The sequence below is a fragment of the Ambystoma mexicanum genome, chromosome 7p (genome assembly GCF_040938575.1).
Source record: "Ambystoma mexicanum isolate Mex_15411 chromosome 7p, UKY_AmexF1_1, whole genome shotgun sequence".
Taxonomy (NCBI): Eukaryota; Metazoa; Chordata; class Amphibia; order Caudata; family Ambystomatidae; genus Ambystoma; species Ambystoma mexicanum.
The window spans coordinates 251,455,108-251,468,029 of NC_090939.1; the positions used below are offsets into that span (position 1 = coordinate 251,455,108).

Sequence of the window (12,922 nt, forward strand, 5' to 3'; positions counted from 1 at the left end):
TGAAAGGCTTGGTACTTGCCCCAATACACAATTCCTTGTTGTGGGCGTCTGGGTGGATGTGAATGGCCTGAAATCACTGAGCCGGATTGGCTGCCTGAGCTTGGCTCAGCAGTATTAATGAGGAACAGAACTAAATTTGGGGACATCTCACTTAACAATATTGTTCAGAAGCTGAAGTTGAAACTTCAACTCCGACACCCGCTGCCAGGCCGATGTTCATCGAGTCATCTTTGCCGCACTGAGCTCTTAATCGAGGTGCACTGCACGCCTCATTTTCGCAGGACGTCCTCCATCGATCGTCGAGCACCGCGAAGGTCGAAGCTGTCTCGACAGTGTTCAGATTTTCTTTGAGGAATCTCAATGCCTATTGGCTCTCGCTTTAAAGGGAGTTCGCCCTCGAGGGATCCATCTACGAACCGAAGAAACTCTGCTAAACTCCGGTACACTGGGTTAGTAGAACATTTTACCTGGAAACAAGACTATTTAAACAGATATGGACTGGTCTCGTTGATACACTATTTATAGGTTGCCGAGGTGGGGTGATCCTCACACAGAACTGCCTCTAGGTAGGGGCAGTATTCAGGCATTGTTTAACCCAACCTGCCTTCCTAGGTCTTATGCTGATTCACAGTACTGTTTGATTTGTATGCCATTAGAACTGTCAGCAGTTGGTGCATTTTAAAGGAGTCAAGAGTTAAGTGTGGTACCACATAGGCATTGTATGTATTTGCCATATGAGATTTGGCAAAGTACATTGATTGTGTATATATTCGGGGCCTTATTTATGTAAAGAAAACTGTGTTCGCACATAACAGTGTGTGGACATTTTTTTGTGGGGGTCTTGGGGACTACACTGTACTTCAGAACCAGCCTGCATTACCTCCCAAGAGCTTAATCCTAGGTTGCTCGTCCTTCATTATGCCATAGAGAACCTTGGCTGTTGTGCTATGTGCTTCTACTCAGCCATATAGAGGGCAGGAATACAGATAACCCCCTCCAGTCTATACAGGAGGGCAGATTCACTAGAAACACCAGGATTGGGAGAGATTTAGTTAAAATTACTGTTTGCTCCCAATAGAGCAAAGCAGAAATTAAGTTATTTCGATTGGAGGACAACGGGAGATGTATGCAACTGAACTGAATTCCATTGTATTTGATGACATTCCCTTGTAAATATCGACCTTGGTTTTTAGGATTTCCCTTTAATTTATGGCCAACAAAAGACATTTTAGGTATAAAGTTGAACTGGCCGCTGGAGCACAGAGGGGGTTGCTTTTTCCAAAATCACAATGAATTAGAATCATTGAGACAGTGGTTTCTTGTCCAGAATTATTAGACCAAGAAGAATGTTTCTGTAAATATCTTAGGATTCTTTTTGCAACAATTAGGTTTTTGTGGTCTACAAAAATGTTAGTAGCGGATGTATGAATTCTTTGGGCAGTTTTATATTGCGTGGGGTAGGAGTGGAAATAATGAATTCTTTTGTTTAGTAGGAGGCTACCCTAAATGTTAAGAGTATTTTATTTATTGTTTATCCTTTTTGTAAAACTTTGAATTTTACAATTTGCACAAGATAATTATATGCACTGTTTTTCTTTGAGGATTTATCTGCATTGAAAGGTTAACATTTTTATTCAGCTGCAGCAAGAAAAAAGAAAAAGAAAGTTCTATAAAAGAAACATGCACAGAATGCCTCCCATTGCATTGCGCATCTTGCTCACTTTCATAAGGGCTCGCATGTAAGATGAGAGGTGCAAATAACTACTTGTGCGCTCGAGATATACATTGCAAGCATTTCGAAGGCCTTTAAAAGTAATTCCAGAGACTGGCTTGTCAATGCTAAAGACATGTTGAGAACTGCATATATGTAAACAAACTTTCAAAGTGTAAAACAATAAAAGAATATAAGTAAAAGGCCTGATTTCACATTCAAAGCCACAAAATGTAAATGTGTATGTATTCAACTATTGCCCGAGCAGTATTAAAAGACGTAGAAAGTGCACAGGAAGTCTGAACTGTGGACATGTAAACAGTGTTTGACACATAAAAAAGAAAAGAAAAACTGAAGGCAAGAGGACCAAGAACATTTGTTGAAGCTCTAGAAGAATAAAGGAACAATTCCAAGATTTCACCAGTGCGATATAGCCAATATAGTTGCTATATAGTCAATATTGCTGGCAGAGGATGTACTTCCAGATCATAACCACACATTGATTTTTCAACTATTGCCTGATCAGTATGTTAAGGACCTGTAGAAAAATGCATGGTAATTGGCACTGTGCCACCTGTAAATGTGTGTTTGCCAGAAAAATAATCCAGCAGGCTGCAGAAATGTATTGGATTTTGGACCAGAAATGAACAATTCCAGGATTATCAATTTGCCATGTTCCTAATATTGTTGGCAGAAGGTGCACAGCATGATTCAAAGTTTTACACCTGGGTCCATACGCTCCCCTGAGACTCTGCGCTACTCACAGCATAGGCATACCACGGGCAAACAGCACCATTATCTTCACCGACGCCTGGCTGCCCCAGTTTGGGGTCATTGGAAGTTGTCTAGGAGACAAGTCAACTTTACACGAACCACAGTGCAAGAACGGAAGTCACATGGCCAGTCAGCTAATCTCGCCCGCGACATAAGTACACAGACTCCACCCTACGGAGTCAGTTCAAAAAGGAAGCTACTCCTTCACAGCGCTGCTTCCAATTACAGCGTTATTCGGAACCTTGTTTACCTCTTTTCTGAACTCGGATTTTCCATTACGACCTTCCTTCGCCTACTCCTTTGGTACCTTTTCAGATCGATCGTTGACGAACCGGATTGCCTACTGGACTTCACTGCTTCATGTTATTTGTGCCTCGCATTAAGTTGCTTGTCCTCCGTTACGCGGCTTCAGACAACATTGCTTCCTGAGCAGCTAGGTGCAGATACCAGGCATCTCGCCGCTCTAGTCAGCAACACCGTTTGACTCCATCGCTTGTGACCATTCCCGGACATCTAGCTACGGGATTGCTCCACACCTGTTAAGAAACATACTTTTGCTCATATGAAGTACAAAACTGGTGTGCTATCCTATTCCTAAAAAAAACAATCCCAGACTATCTCGGCCCATCTATGCAACAAACACACCCAGGTTCGAACTTTACTCTGGGCATACTGAATAACTTAATTTCACTAAGTGCGCCTCAGAACGCTTTGCTGCATCGGTGCACCTAGCGCAGCCCTCGTTCCGCCCGGGAAACATCCTATACTAACCATCCAATTTTTTATTTTATCCTTCCGTTGTTGACCTTGTTCTTGGATTGATCACTGTCTTAACACACCACAGGGGGTAAGCTTTCTAGTCCTTTGTTCAATTACCAAACATCATTTGGGTTCGTCATAGATTCATCCACCATTCGACCTCAAAGCCACAGTACCAGGTATTACTCAAACGTTGTGTTCATAGTGTATGCTTGTTTTTTGCTCGCCTTGCGCTAACCTGTTGGTATTTCATTACAGTATTGTTGCAACGGTGTGGATATTACCCGCTCTCATGTAATCAACACCTCTGTCCGTCTTTTCAAACAGCAGAGGTATATTGCAAAGAAGAGTTCCCTCAGGTTGAGGAGGCCAGGTTTTTAGTATAATTTCGATGGAGGAGAGGTTGCTCAGAACTCTGGCTGGCGAGCAGTGGTCCAGTGGAGGGATTCCTTCACCTGGTCTATCAAGGTCTTCTATTCAACGCCCCAGTCTGAACAGTGGGGTTGAGTAACAGTTTCATTGCATTTTGCAAAGCAGTTCATCATACTCTGAACACTTTTTATTTAACTTGAAACTGGACAGGCAAAAAGTAGTGAATTGGTTCACACCTTTGTAAGATGAAAATAAGTGTATTCATTCCTCTACTCCATGGTACAAGTAGGTGGTGTGGACCTCCAGAAGCCCCAGCCACATCACAAGTAAGATGCCGTACAGAACCATTGAACGTGTGTTCAAACTAGTTCCAAGCACAGGCCTCAAAGCACTGCCAAATGGCTGGCTAATGTAGAACTTCAGTGACCCGCCACATTCACCAAGTGTAGTTCCCTCATAGAAGAAGTGTATTTAAAATGCCCAGTATCTTTTAAAGTATAATATATACCTAAAGGATAATCATAATTAGTGCATGTGTGAAGTAGCAAAATCCATTTAAGAAGGAAACATTTTTTGGTATTGACCAATTGTTAATGAGTAACATTGGATTGATTTTCTTGGTCTAAAGATGGAGACCATCGTTTTTCGTGGCTGAAGTTCTTTACAGAGATTAGAAATCATGGTCGGTTTACGTCCCCAGAATTGTGGGGTGGGACTGTATATCACAGATACGATTAGTCATGTCTCTAGTTGAAACCTATGCATACAAAATAAATGGTGGAGCTGTGCCTCTCTGAGCACAGTGAGCAAGGGGTCCACTGGCTGCCAAGTAAGGAGGTGTTGAATACAACTGCAAGAATGTCCACCCAAAAGGCCAGTCAGGCATAGGGAAAAACTCAAAAGGCTAGTAAGCAGGCAGAGGAACCGGATATCCAGACTAGGTGGAGGGGAAATAAAAAAAGCAATGCAAGGGCCAGAGGCATGCAGATGTCGATACAAAAGTAATCATGAAAATATACTTAAAGAACCAGACACGAAGCAAGTCTAAGCAAGCAAAGATTTAACAGATGGCTTAATATAACTAAACTAATCTTGTTGTAGAGCAGGGTTCCACCACAATGTAGTTTGTTTGCCAAGCCTCCAGGAAAGGCATCACCAATGGCTTAAGACATGGGTCCCGATAGGGGTGCCGTATGAACAACCACAACGTGGTTTAGGAAGCATCTGAGCGGTACTCCAGTCATTCTCTTGGTCTTGCAACACTTGAATTTGCATCTGCAGTTCTCAAGTCAGTTCCATGTTTTCTTCTGTAAATGTTGGGGTTTATGGGAGATGAATTATCTCCTGGTTTGCTCGGACAGCCAGGCTTGGGGCGTGTTCTTTCTGTCCTCTGGGACCTGATGAGGGTCCCTCTAGAGTTCTCCCTATGCCGAAATGAGGAATTTGGGGAGTTGCATTTCTTGCACCTTAGGCTTTCCCCAACTGAACTGGGTGTATGCAGCATCCCTGGAAGTTTTTATACTATTAAATAAGAAAAGGGTTGTGCCAAAGCCAATCCAGCATCCTGTTTCATTTCAAATACTTTAAGATTAAAAGCCAAAAGCAGCTAACCTTTAGGTCCCTTAGACCCAAGGTATAGCAGTAGACTTGGATTAAATGTGTAAATCAGTAGACCAAGCTAAAAGTGCTTCCAATTGAACCACCCCATCTCTACACTGTCCCCTGACTGGCCGGAGGATGTTGCACATTGTATCCTCTTGTGTAATGGGCTCCTCCTATGAGGGGAAACCAAGGGAAAATGTGGGATTTTAATATGGATCTTTTGCAGTACATCTGGTCAGGTGAATTCTAGAATCACAGCACAGTGCAGTGCCTGCAAGCAGTGTAGTGTAGTTGAAGAGTTGCCCAGGGAGGTACTGGGGCTGGATTTCAGAGGAGAGGTATAGGGCAGTTTGGGGGGTAAATAGTGCCCCAGGGCAGGAGATGAGGCTCCACAAGTTGCCCCAGACCTAGATTCCTCTAATCTGCCCAACTACAGAGATGGTCATGTACCCAAAAGAAGACTCACTTGTTTCAGCCCATTGGATCTTACCTGTGAGGTGTACTTTGCTTATCCTGGCACAGTGAGGAGACATATGGGCACATTTTTGTACAGAGAAGGTAGTTAGCTCATATCAACATTCACAGTTCTAGTTCATTATATTCGGAAACTATTTCAGTGATACGTAAACAATTCAATTTAATCATAATATACACATTTATAAAAAGACAGAACAATTAAATTGTTTATCGCAATTAATATAAAAATATGTCTAAAAAACAGACGACTGGCTTGTGACATCAAACCCTTGCTCTCTTAGGGGGATTTATCGTATTTAAGATTTTAGTTCAATCTATAACTAGATCAGGGGATTTTGCCATCTTGAAATAGTTAGAGCCCTTTTAGTGGGTTTTTCTAAAATGTCCCTAGTGTTATACTAGGGTCAGACTACTCGACATGTTTCAGTTCTCTAAGGTGGTTGCAGGAATTTTCTTCAGGAGAATGTCACTTAATACACATTAATGTAGAAACAATCAATAAAGTTGCTTCTGTTGATGAATCTATTTCACTCTTGTTAGAGATACTCAACTGTATCTGCAAAATTTGGCTGTGTCTGTTTATATAAAAAAGAGAAGAAAGAGTAATAAGCTAATGTTGCTTCTTTACTTTGTATTTTCATTATATTGATACTAGAACCATAGAAATGAATTACCTGGTCCAGTTAGTGGAGAAGGTCTGATGGAATGTCCTGGATTAGGCAGGGAATTTCCTCAGGGGCAGTATCTGAACTCTTCTGAATCTAGCTAGGCCTGTAAAATGAATTTACATCGACTTATACCTTGCTTGCTATCTAGCCCACAGTCATCTTCCATGGATCTCTATGATGTAAAAGGATACGGGCTGGTGTCAAACATACCTTATTGAGAACACAGGCTCTTTCAGTAGCTTATTCTAGGTTCACTCCGCTTTAGGTAGATATCTAAATGAGGTACTCTTGTGGTGAATGGTGACGAAATCAATCACTGGACTTTCTGAAATCAGATAATAATACTTCTTTAAGGGCTCTGAATGTGCTAGATGCTTTTATCATACCGTCATCTAAACATACTAGATATTTAGAATGACACAGCAACTCACCTTCAGTTTTGCGTTGAGACCCTCGTAGGGAAATTTCTTGCACATCAGCGTTCACGGCCATGCAATTATTATTGTGTATCTGCATTTTCTATCAGCCGCTATAATTTTTCTGTTTGCTCTAAACGGGGAAGAGTAGAGGTAAGGAGTTTTAGTATTACATCTCCCATCTTGTCTAATGCTAGATTTAATTAGTTACGAGTTCTAAAATACTTTGCGTCTACTCTTAAATCAAAGCGTAAATACGCTGTGTCTGTTCTTGGACTTCTATGTCTATAGATTACAGAAATTACGATTGTTAACTCAAATTTGTCTGCTTAGATTTTAATGGGTTGCATATTAGTGGTTTACATAACGCTTACCGTCACAGGGTGCCTCTAGCTCGGCGTGTTCAGCTCCAATCTAATGTGAAATCTCTTCCGTTCGTAACGCTACGCGGTCTAGTTTTTATAGTTACGCCATCTTGAGTGAGGATTAGTTAGTTCAAAGAAGGTCCTCTTTCTATGTTGGGGATTTCTTTTAGTTGATATGTACTCGCGTTACTAACTAAATAGGCATATAGCTATCTTAGAAATTAATTGAACCTTAATTGGAATACTTATAGACTCTAAGTAGCATTGTTACAGTCTGCGTCCCCTGAAATATGATTTTCCGTTATAAAAAATACATTTAGGCGAACCTCAGTTTGTCAAATAGGCTCATATCCTTAGCTCCGCTTCTGATTGCATATATGAAGCCATATATTTTATGGGGGACCCATTAATCACACCCATATAATGCCTCTTGTAGTATCTAAAACTACGGTAACTAGTACAATTTAAAGTTAACAAAAATTAATTTATAGACCATTCTTAAGTTATAAAGAGGTATATTCTAAATATTATATGATTGATCTCCATTCATATTTTATGCAATTCTATGGCCTCATTCATCCCGTTTTCATCACTTTTGGTGAGGAAAAGAAGTCTTTGTTCTTTTTCTAGCAGCATCTTTTTCTTTTTATTTACATTGTTCCCTTTTAAAGTTAGAACAGTCCAGGAGAAATCCTCACTTGTATTATAAGTATGGGCACAACCAGTTCTTGAACTATTTATTTGGTGGTTTTCTTTTTTGGACCAATCAAGGGTCCCTAGTGTGCCTGTGGCTACAGCCCGGCAGTATGGACTGCTACTTTTTTGGAGCACTGACCTGCATGTGGTTCATCCCCTTATGTTGAGGACATTCCAAAACACATCAGAATGGATATACACACGTAGGCTCTAAGCACTGAAGTAATTTAATATGGCATTTGTAGAGCACCTTTTCCCATTGGTATGTTCTCAAAGCGCTGTAGGCGAACGTCCTTAAAGGACTAAAGTCCAAGGTATCAGAGATTGGTCAGGAATTTTGAACCTCTGTGCATTTCAGCCAGTATGAAGCTAGGTAGGGGTGGCTAAGTCCCTGCTAGTGACCCATGTAGAGCTGGCTTATGAATGGGTGCTGTGAAGGCTGTCAGGAGAGTATGCAAGTCAAGGAGATTTTATCTTCGGACTTAGCTGCATTCTAGTGGCAGAGTTGTGGTGCGATGTGGGTGGGTGGCTGTGCCTTCGGAGGGATACGGCCATCTTCCATCGAGATGGAGTGCGATACCTACCCGTGATCCATGCCGGATTACTGGTTTCATTGACTGAGTGCAGGTCCTGTCCTGCGGGTTTATGGGAGTCTTTTCTGTGTGTGCGCTGCACTTTTCTGGAGTCACTCATGGATGACACAGCCTACCTGTCTTGCCAAGCATAGGATCAATTCAAAGCAAGAACATTTAGTGCACCTTCTGAGGAGATCTTTAACCTACAGGTCAGGGTCCCCAACAAGGTGGATTTATGAGACAGAGACCGACAGAGAGAGACAGAGAGAGACAGAAAGACAGCACCATGATTGTTTCACGACTGGGATACTGGGATGCCTGCATGAGAGCAGATCTTCGATTGACGTGCTCGATATTGGCTTGCAAAGCAAATCTTTGATAAGCGTAGGGGCACTGCATCCATTCGAGGTTGATCACCAGAGTTCTCCCGAACTACTGAAAGAGCCAAGACTCCTGCACAAATAAACGCTCTAGAAGGTTTTGGCACCCTTCACCCTCTGCTGTCCCGTCAGAACCCCAGTTTTCTTCATCAATCAAGAAGGCCTGCCAAGGCACTTTGCCCCATTGGAGTAGTGGGAACATCTACTCTCTGCGCCCCCCACTTACCCACCGAACGAGCCCTTTCAGAAGGGTTCCTGGACCATCCAGTGAGCTGTCCAACTCTACCTCGGGCTAGCCAGCAGAACCGCTGCAGTCTCGAGTTGAAAGCAAAGACTTGGGACATCGCTTGCTCATGGTCCTGTGCCCTCTCCTGCCAAATTTCACAGGCCTAGCTCCTCTACGTCCCGAATTAGGAATGTGTGCAACGCTGCCCGCATCTGCGATTCCTGCATCACTACCTGGTGGCGACGGTCGCTATAGGTTCCTTGGTGTTCTGCTCTCCTGTGCCCTGAAGCCTGCTGCACTGGAATTTTCTTCACTCCTCCTTCGGAAGCTGAGGAAAGGCAACTGTCCCGTCATAGACAATCGTTCCATCCCACAGCCGCTAAGAGCTGGACTGCCCCGAAACTGCAGGACTCAACCCTACTAGCGACCTCGAATAAAAACTGGCAAAGTTTGGTCCAGACTGTGCCGAGGGTCGGCGAGTACTTGCATTACTTACCAGTGGCCCCCTGGCACAACCAATCCCTTTGAAGCACAAATATCCCTTAAAAGGTTTTCAATCTTGGTTGGGTTAGCCTGCGCTCCCTAGCTAGTCTCACCTTTTGAAAACTGCTCTGCTGCCAAAGGCAGATCCTACTCCAATAGTTGGAACCAATTGTTCATCGCCTCAAGCCTGTTCCTGACTTGCTATAGTTCTAGGACTATGCACGTTTTAGTTTGCCTGTGTGATCGTACGTTTTTACGTACAACTGTACGGTTGAGCACGAGGCTCACCCTCTTCTTAGGGCTGGACACGAAAGTTAGGTAATGACTCTGAAATTGTCCAATACTCCTAGTGTGTTAACTCACCCCTTTCTTTACAAGTTGGGGCTGTGTTTGACTCCAATGTAGCTTTAGGAAATGCATTGTATATATGTTATATAGGAGTGTATATTGTGTGCCAACTGTTTTCATATGAAGAAAGTTTACTTGTGCCCATTAGTCCGGCCGACAAAATGTCTAGATATTTTTTATATACGCTTAAGAGTAATTTGTGGTTCGTTACTGTGTGTTCACTGTGGGCTTCTGATCGCCCACACACCTCCTGAGACTTCGTCTTGACGACCGCCTGCCAATCTACCAAGATTGATCTGGCTTGTCCAGAAGGTTCCCCCTGTTTCACTAAACTAGGGTGGCCTCCTAAACTTCTGCCCACCAGGTCAGGGTTTAGAAACTCATGTTAACAATACCCAAGCACATCTTCTACAAATATGGTTCTCTTGGCCATCTCCCACCCACCTCAGCTTAACAATGCGACACAAAGTCGATACTCTAGGCAGATGTAAATGACAACAAAGCTCAAAACTCCACTTTAATAAGATCTGTCCTAAAGCCCCCTGGAAAAAAGAATAGACTTAGAACTGATCATAAAAGCCCTTAAAAGTAGTCACTTGAGATACAAGTGCTTATTCCAACAGTAGAATCCATTTCACGTGGGGGAAACTTGCGTACGAGAAGCAGAAGAGCTGGACATTTTACACTTAAGACTCACAAGGATAACCTAGTCATGAGGAGGGCAGTGGGTGGAGGTAAAGCTTGATCCAGCAAGCCCAACAATTTGAAACGATTACTCACCATAGCTTTACTCTTTCCCTAAAGTCCCCTTTCCTCCGTTTTGACCAGACTGGACTAAGATTACATGCGTCACTATGGCAAGTAACCTTTCATACTCCCTTACACCTCGTTCCACCTTCCTCCATACCAATTCGAGATTTCAAAGCATACTCATTTATGTAAAAAAAGGGTTGAGGATTGCTTGTCCATAAACTGCATTGCTCCTTGAACCTGCATCCAATGAAGGTTAACAAAATTAGCGTGAATCTCCCTTCCCTAATGTTGGTGGTCCATACAACCAACTGGAGATTCTTGCTTTCAAAACTGCCTTGCCCACTGCTGTCCCTCCAAATGTTACAGAAAACTGTAGTAGTTGGTCACTTGTTCTGCAGGTAGAATTTAAACATCCTGGCCGTTGTTTTTTTGCCTCTGTTGTTGGATCTGTAAAGTAAAGGGCCAATCCCCCCCCCCCATTAATAAGGAATGAAGACACTATTTTCGTTAAGAATGTGGGCTGGGTTCTCAGTAGCACATTATCTTTGCAGGCATTAAGTGTTGAGGAACCCCTTTTAGATTGCCACAATTTTTCTATCAGGCAAAGCCATGTAATACCCATCAGAAACACGGTCTTGAGGCTTACCCTACGCAGCTCTGTTGAGACAATTGTTTGAGGGTTTCTGCATCATGGCCAACAACACAGTTTAGATCCCAGGAAGCAGGAGACCACCTTCCCTGGAGGGTGTAGTCTGAACGGCATGTTAATGTTTCTCTCCACCACTTATTTGCTAGTGTAATAGTGGTGAAATCAGAGTGCAGGTATGCCCATAAGGTTCTATGTTCATTCATCCCCAGTGGCTTTTTGTTCCGGAAAATGTTTTGGCAACAAAAAAAATAAAAAAATAAAGATTTGGAGGTGGTTTGGGGGGGGGGGGGGTTGCAGCAATCCTGTATCCCTTGTTATTTATACCCTATACACCTCGTCCCTACCAATTCTATGCCCCCCTGCACCTCCTGCCCCCCCATATATAGTTGTCGAAACATCTGCAGCAAAAATGAAAATTGGGATGAATGAAACGTTGTACCGTCCGTACAGTAGACAACTAAGTTCCACATAACTACCGATACACTGGACTCTACCAAATGGGTGACGAACCAAAGCAGTGTATTTTTCCCTCCATGCAGTTTCTCCCACCATCCAGTCAGCAGTGACAGAAATGCGTACTTGCCTGCATATTGTAAAGCATGGTGCTTTTCCTTGTCACCTTGATTGCCATGTTTTCCTCAGACAGGTCTAGATGCCCCCTAGACTAAGCCCTCCGGGACCTAGCGGATGGGAAAGTGATCAAAGGCCTGGGTCTGTACATAAAATAGCCCCTACACCTCTTGATGTAGAAGGCCTAGCCTCTACAGCAATACTTTGTGTCATCTCAGTGCCTCAAGGTCTGAGAGCCATGTCCTCTTGGGCCCATGCAGAGCAAATCGAATCATGTGGCAGTGCCTCCTCCACTTTAGTTTGTGCAACACATTCATTAGTAACTGTACAGGTGGGAAAGCATAGCCCATTTGTCCATCCCACAGTAGGAGGATTATCATCACCACCAACAGGACTGCGCCACCAGCTAAGCATCTTTGAGGCCTTTTGTCAGGAAAATGGGCTCCATTAACATCCATAAGACCAAGCGCATGGTCCTTAGAGGGCGCAGGACAAGGTAACATCTAGACTTACACTAGGCGATGGTCTTATTAATCAAGTACATGCCTCGGTATAAGGATCAAAGAGTATTGTACCTCGTCTGACCAACTGGGCTAGTGCTTGCTAGGGATAGTGGCGTCCCAGCCAAGTTCAGAGAGTATGTTGGTTTGGGGGGTGGGTTTGCAGGGATGGGGACAGGGAGGGCCGGGAGTAGCACTTAATGGTGCAGAGCTGTGGGGTTGGACTAACATCTCACCCTTGGCCGTAATTGAAAAGGTATTCTTGGAGAATCTGCTGGGCTTACTAATTTGTGCTCCCAACCTGCCCATTCGACTTGAATTACATCTTTTTACACCAGATTGGAAAAGTATGTAGGGCCAAACCACTATTCTGTTGGGCCAAGCTTTCAACCAGCGAATATTTATCAAAGTACAGGCATGCATTAAACTATGATCTTCCAGGAAGGCGGCACGTCTTTACCCTGACCCTGGTACTAATTCTTGAAGAAGTAATTCCAGGCTTATGGCTTAATGTCTCGGGCGGATAGCTCAGGGGTAACATGCTCGCTTTGGAAGCAAGATGACACGGAGCAACACCGGTTCGATCCCTGGGTCCGCG

At 43.3% G+C, this 12,922-nt stretch overlaps 1 protein-coding gene across 4 annotated transcripts in view; it reads right to left on the bottom strand.

Annotated features, from left to right (window-relative positions):
* ITSN1 (intersectin 1) overlaps window positions 1-12,922 on the bottom strand; it is a 3,188,156-nt gene that overhangs the window by 3,093,681 nt on the left and 81,553 nt on the right. The gene's annotated exons all lie outside the window — the stretch shown is intronic.